This window comes from Amblyomma mixtum, chromosome 4 (genome assembly GCF_055824585.1).
Source record: "Amblyomma mixtum isolate Tamu chromosome 4, ASM5582458v1, whole genome shotgun sequence".
Classification (NCBI taxonomy): domain Eukaryota; kingdom Metazoa; phylum Arthropoda; class Arachnida; order Ixodida; family Ixodidae; genus Amblyomma; species Amblyomma mixtum.
The window spans coordinates 85,635,982-85,656,427 of record NC_143015.1 but is presented as its reverse complement, the minus strand read 5'-3'; the positions used below and the strand labels follow the sequence as shown (position 1 = coordinate 85,656,427).

General features: G+C 48.2%; 1 protein-coding gene across 3 annotated transcripts in view; it reads right to left on the bottom strand.

Moving 5' to 3' along the window:
* LOC149347288 (uncharacterized) overlaps positions 1 to 20,446 on the bottom strand; it is an 88,344-nt gene that overhangs the window by 56,355 nt on the left and 11,543 nt on the right. The window lies entirely within an intron of this gene.

Below are 20,446 nucleotides of genomic sequence, written 5' to 3'. Positions count from 1 at the left end.
TTTGTTTGTTTATTGATACTGTTAAACCTTTGAAGGGTCATTACAGGAGTGGTAGGAAAAAAAAAGACAGCAAAAATACCAACAAATCTGTCATCAAGCGCATTGTACACGTAACAAGTCATTAAAGAGGACGAGAGAAGTATACACAGTGCCCTATTACATTGTACAAGAGAGCTACAAAAAACATAATCACGCACAGTAAAACAGTATATAAAGACACGAAACACAATACACGGACTTAACTCAGTCATGTTAGCACACCGCGCTCCCGGAATAAATAAAAGAGTCTAAATTAACCAAAAATGCACTGAGCGAAGAAGATTGAACTACGGAATCGGGAAGCATGTTCCATTCTTTTATTGCTCTGGGGAAGAAACTATATTTAAATGCATCGTTACGAGTTACTGGAGGCGGAATATACATGCTATGGCGATGTCTAGATGATTCATTAGAACGAATGTCGAAATAATCGGTCCTATTGATTTTAATTGCGTTACTGATAGTAAGGAATAGAAACTTGAGCCTGTCGAATTTGGTCATTAATTCTAACTTGGGAAGGTCTGCAAGGTGACACAGCTCTGAGGGGGAGTGAACTCGGCGATATTTATTAAATATGAATCGAGAGGCTAACCTCTGAATCCTTTCTAGTTTGTTACAGTTTTTTTGCGTGGGAGGATCCCAGACAATTTTAGCGTATTCAATTATAGGTCTGACCAGTGTTCTATAAGCCAAGTTTTTAATTTCAGGAGTTGTACTATGTAAGTTGCGCCTCAGACTCCACAGCACTTTATTAGCCTTATTGCATGTTTCCTCTACGTGCCTATTCCATCTAAAGTCGCTAGTAAATATTAGTCCCAAATATTTGTGTTCATCTACCCTTCCGAGCACATTATCACGAATATGGTAAGGAAATTCTAAGGTAGTTTTTTTTCCTAGTGGTAGACATACAAACAGATTTCGAGGGATTAATGGTCATTTGCCAGTCATCGCACCATTTAGTAATATTGTCTAGGCTATGTTGTATGTTCATTTGATCACTGGGAGAATTTATTCTATTGTAAATGACACACTCGTCGGCGAATAATCTTATAGGGACATAAACAAGGCTTGGCAAGTCATTAATAAAAATAAGAAATAAAAGCGGTCCAAGGACACTGCCCTGTGGTACACCAGATAAGACCGGTAATAAGCTGGATGTATGTCCGTCTATTTCAACGTACTGGTGGCGGCACTCTAAATACGAAGTAAACCATGTCGTTAGCTTGGGATTTTTAAACATAATATTGATTTTAAGTAGAAGTTTAGGGTGGGAAACTTTATCAAAAGCTTTGGCGAAATCTAGGTAAATTAAGTCCATCTGTCCGCGGGAATTAATCGTTTGTGAAATATCATGAACTAGCTCAACTAACTGTGTAATCGTAGACAAACCTTTACGGAAACCATGCTGCAGTGGTGATAACAAGTTATACGTTTCTAAATAGTTCGATAAGTGTTTGGTCATGATATGTTCTAGTAGCTTAGAACACGTACTTGTGAGAGAAATTGGTCTGTAATTGCTAAAGTCTGAAGTGTTGCCGGTTTTATGGATTGGAACTATTCTGACTAGTTTCCATGCGGAAGGGAAGTAACCATTGCTAACACAGGAAATAAATATTTTCGTAAGGAACTTAGACACCCACTCAGCATATCTGACTAAAAATGCATTAGGTATACCATCTGGTCCGGGGCTTTTTTTTGTGTTAATATTGAGTAACAGGTTCAGAACACCTTCTTCGGTTATCACAATATCTGAAATGGGAGGACGGGTAAAGAAGTCATAAGGGGATTTATGGGGTTTAACGTCCCAAAGCGACTAAGGCTATGAGAGACGCCGTAGTGGAGGGCTCCGGAAATTTTGACCACCTGAGATTCTTTAACGTGCACTGACACCGCACAGTACACGGGCCTCTAAATTTCTCCTCCAAAGAAATTCAACCGCCGCGGCCGGGATCGAACTTTGGCATAAAGGCCACATTCGCAACATTCGTTTGTGTAAAGCAACATTCGTTCGTGTAGCAGAACGTCGCATATATTTGCCAGCATTTTTAAGCGACGTTCCTAAGGGATGGATTCCAAATTTTTCCTTCGCCGCATGAGTGTGTGTTACAGATAGAGGTAAGGGAATGAAACATGGGGCTCGAAGCACCCGCTGCACACACTTAAAGGTGTGTCATGTTTGTATGGAAAATTTTCGCTGAAGCATTTCTCGCAGTCTTCTAATAGCATGCGGGCTTTCTTTATTCAAGCATAAAATTTAGTAAAGGCGAAGCGCCATTATTATTGTGTTGCATTCGTTTACTAAAAAGGAATTAAGAAAACGGCGAAAACAAAAAAAAGACCTTGATCCAAGTTTCGTACTCGAGAACACTAAATTTGTGGACAAATTCCTTATTTAACGACGGACAACAATTAGGAGAGCTTCTATCATGGCTAAGCGCGGGATATCATGCAATAGCACTAGTTACGCTACGCACTTAAGGCCCTTACGTGCTAAGGGCATTCCACCTAAAGGCCTTCCTCCTAAAGGCATTTACCCGGACAATATTCAACATGAAAGCTTCAAGCAAGAGGCCTTTACCCTAAAAGCATTCACCTTGAAGACGTTCACCTTGAAGCCAGGAGCACACATACACGCAGTATTAACGGTACAACTGCTCTTTTGGCCTTCCCGCCGAGGCTCGCATCGCCATTGGTTTGGCAAGGAAAGAGTTTTCCTATGGTACGAGTTGCTTCTTTTCGACCCGAAGCCACCACGAGCGAACGAAGTGGTGAGGGCATCACTAAGCACGCGCAAGGTTATGCGGTTTTCATCCCCAATGAGTGAAATTTTCTCCAAAGTTCTCGAATAACCTACGGCGCGCGCGTGTGAGATTTCATCCGCGCCGCGCCGGCTTTCCAAATGAGCGCCGAATTTTGTGACACGTCAGTTCACTACCGGACCGCTCTCACCACTACGTGAGATAATAACGGTCAGGCAAAAAGATGTATAAACAGCTGGCTGCCGTGCCAGTGCTCTTGTTTGGTATCGGAGCTACTTTGCACGGAGCCACGCTTTCCGTGCTCTGCTGGAGCCTCCAGGAAAGAGAGCCAGTTTCTAATCACTTGCGTTTATTTCAGTACGAGAGTGCATAGAGCATTTGGAGAGAAAAAGGGAGAGAAAGAAGAAGGTAAGGATGAGCACGAGTTCAATACACAATAGCAATAACATGTCAAAACATCTGCCTGCAAGGACCTGCCGTTGTCCTCAGCGCTTGGCCGTCGGCGTTCGTTGCACCATATCACTAACACTGGAATTCCCCGAAAGCATGGTGATCCTCAGACGACTTCAAGAGCGGCAGAAATGGGCTCCTTATCTGAATCCGGGAACACCCAGTCTAGGCTGGTATTCTCTTAAAAACGCACCATTAGATCCGGTAACTACTTACAGGTATATTGGCCTTCACATCACCTCTGATCTAACTTGGACCGTTCACATAGCGCATATAATATCCAATGCTAACCGAATGCTTGCATACTTACGACGCAATTTTTCTAAAGCACCATACTCTTTAATATTACTCCTTTACAAAACTCTAATGCGGCCCAAACTCGAATACGCCGCGTCAATTTGGGATCCAGGCAAAACAAACCTAACACTGACTTTGGAAATGGTTCGGAATAATTCTACTCGCTTCATTCTTTCTAACTATAACAGAACAGCAAGCATCAGTGCCATGAAATCTAGCCTTAACTTACCATCCTTGTCATCATGTCGCAAAATTTTCGTCTGTGCCTTTCCACAAATTATTCTATCACCCGCAGTTTCATGCCGAACTTATCTCACCACATCAGTACGTATCGCCGAGACTAGATCACATTCATAAGGTTGGCATCAATTTCTGCAGATCAAAAACTTTTTTCCAGTCAATCATACCACGCACTTCGAATGAGTGGAATCACCTTCCTTCTTCGACGGCCTCGATCACCGATCATCATGTATTCAAGAATGTTATAACTAGCATTGTTTAACTAGGATGTATTTTATACTGTGTTATATTTTGTTCCTGTTTTTGTGTTTTTCTTCTTTTTTTTCTCTTTCCTGAACGCCTTAGCTAACAATGTATGTGTAGGAGTCATGTTTGTACCTTGCCTGTTTAATTAACTCCTGTTTGCTAAATTGATTTCATTTTTGTAACCGCTCCCCTCTCTAAAGTCGTAATGGCCCTGAGGGTATAATAAATAAATGCGCGGAATGGGGTAAGGTTCACCTGCCTGCGGTGGGCACCTCTTCTAGGCCGGACGCCAGGTGTCCGACCATCGATGTCGTTCGGCGACCTCTTCGGCTCGTTCTGTAACTCGAAGTTCAACCTCCGGGTACGAGCTGAGCAGCGCGGCCTCCCACTGAGACTGGGTAAAGAGCTGCAGTCTCGGCAATGGCTTGTCTTAATTACATGAGTATAGGATGTCTGGTGTGTGCCATTTGGTGCCCACAGAGAGAATAGACGGGGCTGTACTGCTCCGGGAGCCATATGGAATATATGTACCGATTTTAATAATTATAATAATAAATACTTTATTCACACCAAAGAAACAATACAAGACGCGGACGCGCCAAAGCCTCAATTGGGCTTGTAGGGCGCCGTCCGGCAGCAGCAACAACCTGTGTTACCAAATCAATTCTTTGTTTTGTGTACATTAAAACATATGCACTAGAGCTGTTCAAGCTCGGCAATAGCATCACGTAACTGTCTGCGAGTGTTCAAGTTGAAAACATTATCAGGCATCTCATTGAATATACATGGGATATAATATGACCTCATAGACATACCAAAATGAGTTCGCACTGCAGGGACGATATATCGAGAAACTTTTCTTAATGGGATTGGTTTAACGTTGTGGAACCGAAATTCAGAGTTCCAGAAATATCTGAGTACAGTGACTTGTTTGAACACAATGTCAAAGGAAGGCAGACCTGAAGAAAGGAATACACTTTGCTGTTTATGGGGTATTGAATAGATGACACTCTTAGCCATATTCTTGAGAATACGGTTTATCCTATTTTTCCATGTTGCAGAACAGTTGAAGAAACAGCACATGCCATATCTCAGCAGAGAATACCCCAAAGACTGTGCAATTAAACGTCTTATGGCAAATGGCAGGTAGGCCCTTAGAGCATAGAGCAAGCATGCGACGCCTCTGAGCTTCTTACTGAGGTGTGCCATGTGCGTGTTCCAGGATAAATCACTGTCAAAGTAAATGCCAAGGTATTTCACGGACGGAACACATGTAATTGGGTAGCAAGAACATGCAGTGCAACTGGAGCTGTGCAAAAAAACCGCAGCGTTTTTCGGGATTGGCTTGTGTGCATTTCTAAAGCACACTAGATGAGTTTTTTGGGGGTTTATATCAATCAGGTTACATTGAAAGGAAGTGTCTGTTTGGAGCTGCCGCCAACTGACTTGTTGTGTTTTACTCAGAGATTTATGTGGTGCTGGGAAGATTTGTCTTTCTTTCTTGAAGTGAGTAGTAAGTTCTTTGTAGGTTATCACTAGCTCCTTGGCCGATCTGAGCTCGCGGTAGCGCACCTCCCGGTTAACCACGAATCCTCGGGCAAATTGGTGCGCCGCCTCGTTTACAGGATGGTCCGAATGGGCCGGGACCCAGATCAAAGTGATCTGGCGGGTATTAGAAATTTTTTGTAAGATTTTGATGGCTGCGGAGTGGGCCCTTCGTTCTGCAAAATTTATAATAGCGGTTTTAGAGTCGTTGATGATGTATTTAGCAGTGGTGGAGGTAATGGGTAAAGCTATGGCAGCTTCTTCGGCCTCCTCCGGAAATTTTGTTTTATCGATTGTCGCCGATGCAAGGGAAGAACATCGATGATCGACAACTGCCAGAGAAAAGACGTCTCTGTCCGCATGTTCTGCCACGTCCACTTGCGCCGTGTCTTTCTGAACTGAAAATCTTTCGTGGTGATTTTGTGCCCCAGCCTTTCTTCTATCCGTATCGTAGTGTGGATGCATGTTTTGGGCAGAAGAGGGACTGTTAAGTGTTCGTGCACGTGTCTTGGAATTGGTAAGGTGTGTGTACGGATTCCTTCATATTGTATTCCTGCTTTCCTTAGGATGAAACGTCCCGTTTCAGTGCCTGATAGTCTCATATTGTGCGGAGAGGTGTGCTTCCATCATTTCCGCTAAGGTGTTATGAATTCCTAACTGTAGTAGTTTTTCATTCGGAGTATGACGAGGGAGGTTTAGCGCAATTTTGTACGGCTGTCTAATTAGAGAATCCAGGTCGTCTCTTTCTCTGAGTGTCAGGGTGGCGTATGGTGTAGAGTAGATGGTGCTGCTAAGAACGAAGGCTTGTATTAGTTTCTTGGTCTCGGCTTCTTCAACTCCTCCTCCCCTGTTCGCGATGCGTCTGAGGAGGAGGGAGGTTTGATTGACGATGTTTCATAGTGTTTCAATGAGTGTTTCGTGCCTTTGATTTGACTGTATCAGCATTCCCAAGAATCTTAGTGTTTCCGCTTCTGGGATGGCTGCCCCTTCCGCTTAGATTTTGATCGCAGGCGCTTTAATCTTGCTTTGACGCTTTGGGTGCAGGATTAGGACTTCGGTTTTCGGGTGGAAACACGCGTGTCCCGCGGCTTGTGCCTCCTCTACTACTACATCTACCGCTTGTTCAGTTATGCACCTTTCCTTCGATTTAGAAGCTCGCGCTCTTCATCGGTTTCATAGTTTAAAGTGCGACTAAGGTATCCACTGTCGCAGGGGGCAAGTTATGCACCTTTACTTTCCTTTGATTTATATAAAGGTGAAATGAAGGTGAAATCTCCAGACACGGTGACCTTGGCTTTACCTAGCGTAGCGAGGCTTTCGCTTCAAAAATGGTGCGCCGTTTAGCACTGCTAAGCGCGAAATATTGTACGAAATAACGTTTTTTCAGGTGTACACCACCGCCACATACCTCAACAACAACAGATCCGCTACCTTCAGGGGCCGCATCCTTGTAGGCTTGAGAGTTGGACAGTCCCACAGTAGGCGATGAATGTCGGCTTCAGGTACTTCCGCTAGGGGGCCGTGTACTCCAGACGCACCCCACATCGGCTCCGCACAAAGACATCGGAATTCGCCAATCGCCAGCATCATCGGCCTCAATTTCACCACCCACTGATCTACGAATGTGAGTGCCACACGCGCATCAATGTTTGGCCCAACAACGCCATTTTTCGGGCACCCACTGCCCTTTCTTCTCTCTGTGACCTTTTCGCCTGAGCTAGGCCTCCTGCGACGGACGCTTCCGCCACCAACGCCATCATGAAGGTACACGTGCAGGGAGAGGTTCTTAACCCCCATGACTACGACCCAAGGGACTGGACGCACATTCTTAGTGTGCATGCCCGCTCCAAGGACGTTCCTTCACCATCCCGAAGCCAGGAGGCCGAAGCCTCTGCTACCGGTGCCCCCAAGTCTGCATGCCTTGCCAAGTCAGCGCACCTGCAAGCAACCCGCACAGCTGCGCAGCGTTCGCGGCAGCAGCCGCCGCTTCCTGCTGCAGACTACAAGATCGTGTTTAGATCCCGAGGCGGGCTGCAGCTGAACCTGCTTCCACCCCGACAACTACGGGAGGCCATCCTCCAAGCGGCGTCCCAGCGTCAGGAGCCAACGCGTGCCCAAATCAGGGTACACCCAGTCAATAATATGTGCACTGTAAGCACGGCCCTAAAAGCTTGCCCTGGTTAGCGTAACAAACATCAAAAACCAAGGCAAGAACTTCGCCGTCGCAGCTTACATAGCCCCGCCGGATGGAGTGGTACGCGGAGTCATCTCTAATGCCTATTGGAATGAGACCCCGTCAGAGCTCCTGCAAGACCTGCTCACCGGCAACCCAGACGCCCTCATCGTGGACGCCCGTCGAATGGGCTCCACGCGTTCCATCTTAATAATTTTCCGGGCCGGACCTGTCCCACGCGCCATTCTTTATGGAGGAGCCCTCCACAGATGCACGCCGTACTGAGGGCATATAGACGCCTGCACGAACTGCCCCGTCCCAGGTCACCCGGCGGATGTGTGCGTCCATCCAAGGTCTCATGAGTGCCCCCGCTGCAGGCAGTCCCATCCCAAAGATGTGCCCTCATGCACCCCCAGCTGCATTCTCTGCGGAGGCCCTCATTTGACAGGAACTGGCAACTGCAACGCACAGGGCCGTAAACTAGCGTCCCCGAGGAACACTCTCTCTCCCCCCTCTTCATCGCGGCTTTCCCACTGCGATCGACGCAGTACAAGCAACGGACGCAGCTCGACGCCTTCCCGGTCATCGTCTAGAACCACACGGAATGACAGCAACAAGTCCTCACGTCTCACCTGGGCAGACCGCGTTTCTGGCAAGGCTACCCGTCATCCCCCACCACCCCAGTCCTCCCAGGCAGATCCGAGAGACCAGGAACTCAAGGCCTTGCGTGAAGAGGTAAGCCGGCTTTCCTCCCTCCTAATTACCCCCGCCGCCTCCATGCCCCCTAAATCCGCACCCGCTGTCATTAACTCGACCTCATCATCCACAGACACTTCGAGCACCCCTCCTGCAAAGAAACACCGCACCACAGACGCCACACCCCCTCCCGTGTCCCCAGAAATAGACGCTAAATTAGCAGCACTCGAAGCCAAATTTGACCACAAACTAAAAAAGCTAGACGCACGCCTCGAGGCCAGATTCAATCACCTTGCCGCCACCCTCACCGAAAAACTTGAGCAGCGCATGGACGCTATGCTTACCAAGATGATGGAGCTCTCGGAACATAATCATAACCATCGCTTCACCCACCTTCAAACCCCCTCCACTCCCCTCATCCTACCTCCGCAAGCACTAACCACCTATCCTGAGCCACACATACCAATTGACATCTGTCTTACTACCATCCTCAATCCCCCCGCCATCCAATATGGCGGCGGGGAACACTATCTCCCCATTTTAACTTGGAACTGCCGCGGCTTCCGAGCAAAGCGCACGCCTCTGCAACTTTTCCTTCCCACCATCACACCCACGCCCCACATACTACTTCTACAGGAGACTGCACACCGGGTAACCCTCCCCTGCTACACCTCTACACACTCGGATACCACTAACACACCCAGGGCGTCCACTCTCATCCACCGCAGCCTCACCTACAAAACTCATCACATCACGTCTGAGACGCCCTGCGTGATCACAGAACTTATACATCACACACATTAACTTCTTTCTATATTTATAGCAAATATATACCACCCCCGTCCCTGCCGATGGCCCCGCTAAAATCACTTCTGCGAAAGCTACGCCATCTAGCAGGGAAACATCCCCTACTCATCGGTGGGGACTTGAACAGTCAGCATACTGACTGGGGATAAACAACCACAACACATCGAGGTCGCAGGCTCTGGCTGCTCCTGTAGAACCTCCAACTCACTGTGCACAACACGTTTCAGACGCCTACGCGGATCGGCAACAGTGTCAGCATGGACACCAGTCCTGACCTGACGCTGAGCCGGTGTATTCGCGGCGTTACCTGCAGCAGAACACAACATACACTGGGCAGTGATCATTACATTATACAAATCACTGTCCCGTACAAACCACCCCGTCACGCAAATACAATACACAAACTCATTAACTGGGATGCATTTCGCGCTGCACGCACCGCCCTCCCAGACACTCCCATCGCAGACATCGACGAATGGGTGCAGTCACTCAAGCATGACGTTCACCACAACACGCGAGACATTGGAACTACAACCGAAACACCTACCCTTGACACACGCCTAGCCCACCTCTGGGAGGCTTATCACAGCATCCTGGAACGCTGGAAAGGCAACAAACACAACCAAACGCTTAAGAAGCGGCTGGCCGCGCTGCAGACAAAAATCTAACAGCATTCTGAGGAGCTCTGCTGATCCAACTGGGGACAGATATGTGACGGCATCGCCGGAAACCTGTTCAGCAAACGCGCATGGCAACTCCTCCGACACCTCATTGACCCCACACGCACCAAATCAGCAACACAGCACCACGTGACACGCCTCACACATGAACACACTGACGATCCCGACACCCTTCTAGACACACTTCAAACCATGTACACATCTCCAGGCGGCCCCATACCTCTACCGCACTACACAGGACAAGCAAATCCAGCACTCGACACCCACATCACGGAGACGGAAGTCAGAGCGGCCCTCCTGATTCTCCGTGCCAACTCCGCACCTGGTGCAGACCAAATCACAAACTCCATGCTCCGTAATCTGGATGATCAATCGATCACCCACATTACGAAATACTTCAACCAGTGCTGGAGGGAGGGTAACCTCCCGCAGTCCTGACGTCACGCGAAGGTAATATTCTTACCTAAACCCAACAAACCATTTACACTTCAAAACCTTCGCCCAATTTCACTAACCTCATGCCTCGGGAAGCTCCTCGAGCATGTTGTGTTAGCGAGACTCACAAGTCATATGGCGGACAACAATCTTTACCCGCATAGCATGGTCGGATTTCGCCCCCATCTATCCGCACAGGACGCTATGCTGCAACTCACACACGACTTTTTCGACCCGCTTCTTCCAGGTCACACCAAGGCAGTCTGAGTTTTGGATCTCTCCAAAGCTTTTGATCGGATTGAACATCAGGTGATCATGACTGCTCCATCCCCCTTGAATGTGGGTGCGCGCACGTATACCTACATTCAAGCATTCCTCACTGACCGCACAGCTGAGATACACTTCGACCCTCTGTCTTCCCCCTCCTACACTCTTCAGAGTATCGCACCCCTCAAGGGTCCGTCATTTCCCCCTTTCTCATTAACATTACCCTCATCCCTCTCGCCCGAAAATTGGCAACTATTCACCACCTGAAGCACACTCTTTATGCCGACGATATCACCCTGTGGACCACCCACGGCAGTGACGGAGACATAGAGACCACCTTACAATAAACAGCCACCCTCACCCAAAATTACGCATGGACCATCGGACTAACTTGCTGCCCAGAGAAGTCCGAACTGCTCCTCTGGTCCGATCTCGCATACTTCGTCTGTGGTTGCGCTATACACGTAGCACTTATTACATACGATTAGTTTGTTATGTCGCAAAGAATATAACTGACCGCTAGCCTTTCCAAAGTCATTTAATGCTTTCCTCGATCGACGGGTAGCTTTGCAAAAATCTTCGCCGATTGACACACCCTCTCCTTTAAACTTCGATTTTTGGGAAAGTATGCAGTCTCTCATTTTGAAAGACGCAAACTTGGCAATAACAGGCCGTGTCTTGCCGACATTAAATGTGCCTAATCTATGGGCTCTATGAATTGCGACTTCCGACGAATTCATGTTGAGGCACTTAGAAAGAAAGTGATGTATCTGGGCTTCTGATTGTGCCCACGTTTCTGATAAGTTGTCCGCGATTCCATAAAAAATCAAGTTATCGCGTTTTCATTGATCCTCGAGATCGTCTAGTCTTGACGCGAGCAGAGCATTTTCATTTGAAATTGCTTCTTGAACTACGCAAGCAATATCTGTTCCTGAAGGCGTATTTTCAAGAGACTCAACCGCGGCTTCCACGGCAGCCACTCTATTGGAGAGGTGGGAAACAGTCTCAGTAAGGGCTTCATGGTTGACCTTAAGTTCCGCTATGGCATTCATCATTTCAGTATGACGCGCGTCAAATTTGGACGACAAAGCAGCTATGGCGGCCATAACTTCACTGTGCTGACGGTCAGCGTCTCCAGGACCTGGGTTTAACTCCACGTCACCGGAAAGTAATAGCAACATAGCACCAGATACACAATCGTTCAGAGTGGCAACCAGCACTTGTGGGCAAGGGAATAGCAGCAAACAGACATTGTTTGTACGTTTGCAAAGCAGAGATTCAGGCTGACTAACCTGCACAAGAAAGCAGAACGGAGTTCTTAGCAGCAACCGCATGGTAGCTGCTCTCCCGTGCCCACTGGAAGCGCCTTGGAAAGACCAGTTGCTTAAATCTGGCCGCTGCAGTGCTGCCGCTGGTGGCAGTGTCGATGTCCCACTAGATACGGGCGTGAAGGTGACGTTTTCGGTGATCAGATATCGAAGGCTGTTGTTGGCTTCGGGGGGTGGTAGATGCAGCGGGGAATCCGATGCAGATGTGGACGCAACACACGTGTCAGACGGTGAAAGCCATGAGCCGAGAACAGCAAACTGCACAAGAAAGCAGAACGGAGTTCTTAGCAGCAACCGCATGGTAGCTGCTCTCCCGTGCCCACTGATGCTACCTGGCATCAAGACTGCCCGAAACGAGACCTTCGTCAGGTATTGAGCAGACAAGCGAAGGAAAAAAGAGGTATTCGTTATGTCATGGATGACGGAAGCAAACAGTCATCAAAGCCAAAGAGCATAGGGCACCTTTTTTTTTGCGCTGCTTGCCTCTCAATCCACCCTGGTCCATTACCGCGAGCGCCACGTAAGATCGTGATCGAATGGTGAAGGCGGGAACCCAGCGATAGCCCTCTTATGCTACCTGGCATCAAGACTGCCCGAAACGAAACCTTCGTCAGGTATTGAGCAGACAAGCGAAGGAAAAAAGAGGTATTCGTTATGACATGCATGACGGAAGCAAACAGTCATCGAAACCAAAGAGCATAGGGCATCTTTTTTTTTTGCGCTGCTTGCCTCTCAATCCACCCTGGTCCATTACCTCGAGTACCACGTAGGATCGTGATCGAATGGTGAAGGCGGGAACCCAGCGATAGCCCTCTTATGCTACCTGGCATCAAGACTGCCCGAAACGAAACCTTCGTCAGGTATTGAGCAGACAAGCGAAGGAAAAAAGAGGGATTCGTTATGACATGCATGACGGAAGCAAACAGTCATCGAAACCAAAGAGCATAGGGCATCTTTTTTTTTTGCGCTGCTTGCCTCTCAATCCACCCTGGTCCATTACCTCGAGTGCCACGTAGGATCGTGATCGAATGGTGAAGGCGGGAACCCTGCGATAGCCCTCGTATCCTACCTGGCATCAAGACTGCCCGAAACGAGACCTTCGTCAGGTATTGAGCAGACAAGCGAAGGAAAAAAGAGGTATTCGTTATGACATGCATGACGGAAGCAAACAGTCATCGAAACCAAAGAGCATAGGGCATCTTTTTTTTTGCGCTGCTTGCCTCTCAATCCACCCTGGTCCATTACCTCGAGTGCCACGTAGGATCGTGATCGAATGGTGAAGGCGGGAACCCAGCGATAGCCCTCGTATCCTACCTGGCATCAAGACTGCCCGAAACGAGACCTTCGTCAGGTATTGAGCAGACAAGCGAAGGAAAAAAGAGGTATTCGTTATGACATGCATGACGGAAGCAAACAGTCATCGAAACCAAAGAGCATAGGGCATCTTTTTTTTTGCGCTGCTTGCCTCTCAATCCACCCTGGTCCATTACCTCGAGTGCCACGTAGGATCGTGATCGAATGGTGAAGGCGGGAACCCTGCGATAGCCCTCGTATCCTACCTGGCATCAAGACTGCCCGAAACGAGACCTTCGTCAGGTATTGAGCAGACAAGCGAAGGAAAAAAGAGGTATTCGTTATGACATGCATGACGGAAGCAAACAGTCATCGAAACCAAAGAGCATAGGGCATCTTTTTTTTTGCGCTGCTTGCCTCTCAATCCACCCTGGTCCATTACCTCGAGTGCCACGTAGGATCGTGATCGAATGGTGAAGGCGGGAACCCAGCGATAGCCCTCGTATCCTACCTGGCATCAAGACTGCCCGAAACGAGACCTTCGTCAGGTATTGAGCAGACAAGCGAAGGAAAAAAGAGGTATTCGTTATGACATGCATGACGGAAGCAAACAGTCATCGAAACCAAAGAGCATAGGGCATCTTTTTTTTTGCGCTGCTTGCCTCTCAATCCACCCTGGTCCATTACCTCGAGTGCCACGTAGGATCGTGATCGAATGGTGAAGGCGGGAACCCTGCGATAGCCCTCGTATCCTACCTGGCATCAAGACTGCCCGAAACGAGACCTTCGTCAGGTATTGAGCAGACAAGCGAAGGAAAAAAGAGGTATTCGTTATGACATGCATGACGGAAGCAAACAGTCATCGAAACCAAAGAGCATAGGGCATCTTTTTTTTTGCGCTGCTTGCCTCTCAATCCACCCTGGTCCATTACCTCGAGTGCCACGTAGGATCGTGATCGAATGGTGAAGGCGGGAACCCTGCGATAGCCCTCGTATCCTACCTGGCATCAAGACTGCCCGAAACGAGACCTTCGTCAGGTATTGAGCAGACAAGCGAAGGAAAAAAGAGGTATTCGTTATGACATGCATGACGGAAGCAAACAGTCATCGAAACCAAAGAGCATAGGGCATCTTTTTTTTTGCGCTGCTTGCCTCTCAATCCACCCTGGTCCATTACCTCGAGTGCCACGTAGGATCGTGATCGAATGGTGAAGGCGGGAACCCTGCGATAGCCCTCGTATCCTACCTGGCATCAAGACTGCCCGAAACGAGACCTTCGTCAGGTATTGAGCAGACAAGCGAAGGAAAAAAGAGGTATTCGTTATGACATGCATGACGGAAGCAAACAGTCATCGAAACCAAAGAGCATAGGGCATCTTTTTTTTTGCGCTGCTTGCCTCTCAATCCACCCTGGTCCATTACCTCGAGTGCCACGTAGGATCGTGATCGAATGGTGAAGGCGGGAACCCTGCGATAGCCCTCGTATCCTACCTGGCATCAAGACTGCCCGAAACGAGACCTTCGTCAGGTATTGAACAGACAAGCGAAGGAAAAAATAGGTATTCGTTATGACATGCATGACGGAAGCAAACAGTCATCGAAACCAAAGAGCATAGGGCATCTTTTTTTTTTGCGCTGCTTGCCTCTCAATCCACCCTGGTCCATTACCTCGAGTGCCACGTAGGATCGTGATCGAATGGTGAAGGCGGGAACCCAGCGATAGCCCTCGTATCCTACCTGGCATCAAGACTGCCCGAAACGAGACCTTCGTCAGGTATTGAGCAGACAAGCGAAGGAAAAAAGAGGTATTCGTTATGACATGCATGACGGAAGCAAACAGTCATCGAAACCAAAGAGCATAGGGCATCTTTTTTTTTGCGCTGCTTGCCTCTCAATCCACCCTGGTCCATTACCTCGAGTACCACGTAGGATCGTGATCGAATGGTGAAGGCGGGAACCCTGCGATAGCCCTCGTATCCTACCTGGCATCAAGACTGCCCGAAACGAGACCTTCGTCAGGTATTGAGCAGACAAGCGAAGGAAAAAAGAGGTATTCGTTATGACATGCATGACGGAAGCAAACAGTCATCGAAACCAAAGAGCATAGGGCATCTTTTTTTTTGCGCTGCTTGCCTCTCAATCCACCCTGGTCCATTACCTCGAGTGCCACGTAGGATCGTGATCGAATGGTGAAGGCGGGAACCCAGCGATAGCCCTCGTATCCTACCTGGCATCAAGACTGCCCGAAACGAGACCTTCGTCAGGTATTGAGCAGACAAGCGAAGGAAAAAAGAGGTATTCGTTATGACATGCATGACGGAAGCAAACAGTCATCGAAACCAAAGAGCATAGGGCATCTTTTTTTTTGCGCTGCTTGCCTCTCAATCCACCCTGGTCCATTACCTCGAGTACCACGTAGGATCGTGATCGAATGGTGAAGGCGGGAACCCTGCGATAGCCCTCGTATCCTACCTGGCATCAAGACTGCCCGAAACGAGACCTTCGTCAGGTATTGAGCAGACAAGCGAAGGAAAAAAGAGGTATTCGTTATGACATGCATGACGGAAGCAAACAGTCATCGAAACCAAAGAGCATAGGGCATCTTTTTTTTTGCGCTGCTTGCCTCTCAATCCACCCTGGTCCATTACCTCGAGTGCCACGTAGGATCGTGATCGAATGGTGAAGGCGGGAACCCTGCGATAGCCCTCGTATCCTACCTGGCATCAAGACTGCCCGAAACGAGACCTTCGTCAGGTATTGAGCAGACAAGCGAAGGAAAAAAGAGGTATTCGTTATGACATGCATGACGGAAGCAAACAGTCATCGAAACCAAAGAGCATAGGGCATCTTTTTTTTTTGCGCTGCTTGCCTCTCAATCCACCCTGGTCCATTACCTCGAATGCCACGTAGGATCGTGATCGAATGGTGAAGGCGGGAACCCAGCGATAGCCCTCTTATGCTACCTGGCATCAAGACTGCCCGAAACGAAACCTTCGTCAGGTATTGAGCAGACAAGCGAAGGAAAAAAGAGGGATTCGTTATGACATGCATGACGGAAGCAAACAGTCATCGAAACCAAAGAGCATAGGGCATCTTTTTTTTTTGCGCTGCTTGCCTCTCAATCTACCCTGGTCCATTACCTCGAGTGCCACGTAGGATCGTGATCGAATGGTGAAGGCGGGAACCCTGCGATAGCCCTCGTATCCTACCTGGCATCAAGACTGCCCGAAACGAGACCTTCGTCAGGTATTGAGCAGACAAGCGAAGGAAAAAAGAGGGATTCGTTATGTCATGCATGACAGAAGCAAACAGTCATCGAAACCAAAGAACATAGGGCATCTTTTTTTTTGAGCCCTGAGTTTTGCCGTTGGCGTGGAGTTCGGTAGCCCCAGTGCCGTCTTGTAGGCTTTCCTGATGAGTACCTCCAACTTTTCAAATTCCGACCCGGAGAGGTTAAGGAATGCCGTCCCGTACATTATCCGAGAGATCACGAAAGCTTGCACTAAGCGGATGGTGGCCCTTTCCTTCATGCCATGGTGTTTATTTCGGATACGATGTATCATTCGGAGGATTTGCTCGGTGGATGTTGTAAGCTTCTTCATAGTGGTGGTGTTCTGTAGCCCCTGCGGGATATACTGCCATAGGATTTTGATCTCCGTGGGTTTCTGTACTGGGTGGTTCTCTATATACACCGAGATGTTCTGCGCTAAGGGTGTCCTCGGGTTCTGCAGGATTAGCAACTCGGACTTCTCCGGCGCACACTGGAGGCCTCTCTCCCTGGCGTACCGGTTCACCGTGTCGGCTGCTGCTTGAAGACGCTCCTCGATCTCGGCGTCACTCCTGGAGTTGCACCAGACAGTGATATCATCCGCATACAATGTGTGTTTGATGCCGGGGATTTCGGAAAGAAGGCCTGGTAGATCTAGTGTTTACGCCATAGGCAGCATAAGAGGCTTCTCGCACAGCATCCGCTCTCACCGTTCGATCACGCTCCTGCGTGGCACTCGCGGTAACACAGGAGGTACTATACTATGTCCGCCGCTACGGAGGAGAGTGGCGCTGGTGAACATTCCCAAGGTTTGGTTACGCTACACAGAAATACCTCGGAAAGCAGAAGATTGAATAGCCGAAACCGTAGCTGAGGGGGTAGAGCATCGGACGCGAAATTCGTGGTGCGTGGGTTCGCCCTCCACAGGCGGCGTGTGGTTCTTTTGCGTCTGCTTTGTAATCATTACCCTTAACGATATACCTACTACAATTATCTCCAATGAAGACACAAATTAAAAGCAACGAAACAAAAACCACATCACCTATTATCCTTTGATTCGGTGACTGTTGGCTTCAGTCATGTATGTAATAACGAGCCCCTCTTTTTCTTCTCCTTTTCTATATTACAGATAGGTAAAGATATTACATGCCATTCAAAAGCCTCATCCACATTTCTGTACCAGAGTTTTCAAACAGCGACTGCGCGAGAAACAAATAGCTTTGCCCAACCGACCGATGTTTTTTCCGGGCAAGAGAAACACGTCACTAAGCGGTCGCACACGGTCATGATTTGGTGCGAAACCTGACTATAAATCTTGAACACTGCAGTATTGTTACCGTGCGTCCGCACGCAGTGGCCGTAAATTAAGTTTTACTGCCTTTCTTATGACATCGATTATGCAACAGAATGACAGTGATTAACAACCTTCCTTCAGCATGCGCAATGAACTTGCTTCTGAATGGTGTTTCGGCAGTGCGCAGATGTGTTCCAGTTTGGCTCATGTGCTGAACAGTGCAGGCTCTAACACGGCAGCGATGAGTAGATTGCCGACTAGTTCAATCGGTTAACTTCTGAAATCCATACAGCAACAAGCCGCGAAATTCAAACTTTTAACAGATATTTCACCTCTTTATAACGAATATCTCTTCTAACGGTTTTGCTGAAAAAAAAGAGAATAAAATGCTAAATTTACACACGCGGTTTCCAACGCCAGGCATGAAACGAGCATGTTGAACTGCTGTGCTCTATCTGTCGCTTCCCCCAGAACGCTTATGAGGAAAAATTTTTTCCACAAGAACAACACCTGTGAAGAACGAGACTTTCTACCGATCTGGTTGCCACTGTTGATAGCTTGCATCCTCTTGCCTCCCTTTTAATTTTTTTTCTCTTATGCCAGTAGAGTGCACAGCATTAACTGGCTGCTTTGTGAATATCCAGTGTATATATATCAGGTCTTGTTCGTGTACATGTACCTGGACGCGTTGAAGTTCTATCAAATGGAAAACAAAAGCGATGAACTTAATGTTACCCGGTCGGCTACATATTCGGTAATACGTCATCTTCACAGTTACATTCTTTAGTCAGGCGCAGTTCTCAAAAAATTCAAGTTACGTATTCGAGGAAGTACTTCTACTCCCGTAGGAAGTGAGTTTAGAAAGAGTTCCATTACTCTTACTTGGAAGGAGTGCGGAACTGCTTAAAGGGAGTGAGGCTCAGGAGAGGTAACAGGTGCAGCTTCAGGACTTTCAGAGATTTATTTTTACGAATAAGGCTAACAAAGGGAGTTGATGGAATGCCGTTACATTTTAGACCATGGGGTAAAGATGTCCTTTTTTCTTTCCTTTTAACGACAGCAAGGAGAAGAGGAGTTTTTCTTTCGGCGGCCTGCTAACCTTTGCACCTGTTATTTAGACTAGCTGATTCGGGCGACAGTTAACGACTTCACACCAGGCTTCAATCCGGGGGTGAACGCTGCAAAATGTAATCCTGGACCACAATCGATACCGCGTTCCGGACAAACTTGTCACGAAAGCTGTACGATTCATAGAACGTGTAGACTTTCACTGGCCGATAAGTAAGATCTTCATGGAAGAAGCAGCAGGTTTCTGGTTCCGAGCACTGATGAGGGCGACACCACTCATCTGTAGAAAATGGATTCACTTGGGCGATAGCAAAAGCAGCACAGCCTGGCGCCATCTGTCGCTTGCGCGAGTTGTTAACATGAACTGCGCCTATGCAGTCAAAAGCTGGCTGTTTGTTTTCAGCATGGAGGAAGCAAAGAATTTAAGCAGGGCTGTTACTGAATAGTTTTTGAAGCCAGACTGAGGCCACCGCCTTGCTTGTTCGCCGCCGCCTTGGCGCGCTTGCGCATGAGCAGACGACGGCACTGCGGCGTACATTACTACGGACTGTGCCATCGGCCAGACTGCCAGCAAGCTACTACCGGCACACTTTTAAGGCGAAAGCCTTAAATGGCTCATACTCGCGGTGTCCGTCCTTGCGCTGGAATCGTGCCAAATGTGGCCTCTCCTCCACGCAGCAGCGCAAACCTCACTCAATGCGCAGTATGTAGCGCTAGGATCATCACTCAATGCGCAGTATGTAGCGCTGAACCCACTTGTGGGCTTTCTCTTAGCGCTTTTCTGACTACGCGGACTCGTGAAAGCAGGCGGCGCCGCAAGTAAGGCGAGTGGACTAGATTAGGAGGTTCCTAGGGACAAGGTGGCCGCAGCTGACACAGGGCAGGGTTCTGTGGAGAGATACGGAGATGCCTTTGTCCTGCAGTGAACACAGTTTTGCTGATGATGATAGTTACGCTGCAAACTGCGCGACGGTTTTCAGTACACGCTAGCGTGAGCATTGTGGTTACAGATAGTAATTGCGTTTTTCTGGGAAGAAATCAATAAACATTATACTTCCAAAACCAATGTGCCACATAAAGTTTGCTTAACGCGTGGATAGTTTGTTCGGTATCAATACAAATAACAGCGCGCATAGAGACTGAAGAGCTTAACTTACTACCTGCTATGTTTCTGCTCCCCTGAACAGCAGTCTTTATGCAGAATGACAATGAGAACAAACATTCCGCAGCAAACAATGACGCCACTGCTTACTCCCTCTTGTTGGACGCCTCATTAGAAAGCTCGAATAAAAAATTCAGTTCGTTGAAAAGTAACATAGTTTCTTCGATCCTGGTGTCCGTACATGTGCTATTGTTTACCACCATGTCGTAACTGTTTATTGCCCTTTAAGCTTCCCGCACCCACCTTTCCTGACCCGAAGCGGCTGGCGATGTAAAACCAAGCCTTCGGAGCGCCTGGAACCGTGGCGTAGAGGCCCACCGCGCGCTTCAGGAGGGGACCCTCTGTGCGGCTGTGGGACTGCACCTGCTGCAACGTTAGGGCAGCTGGGCTCCTGCCGCT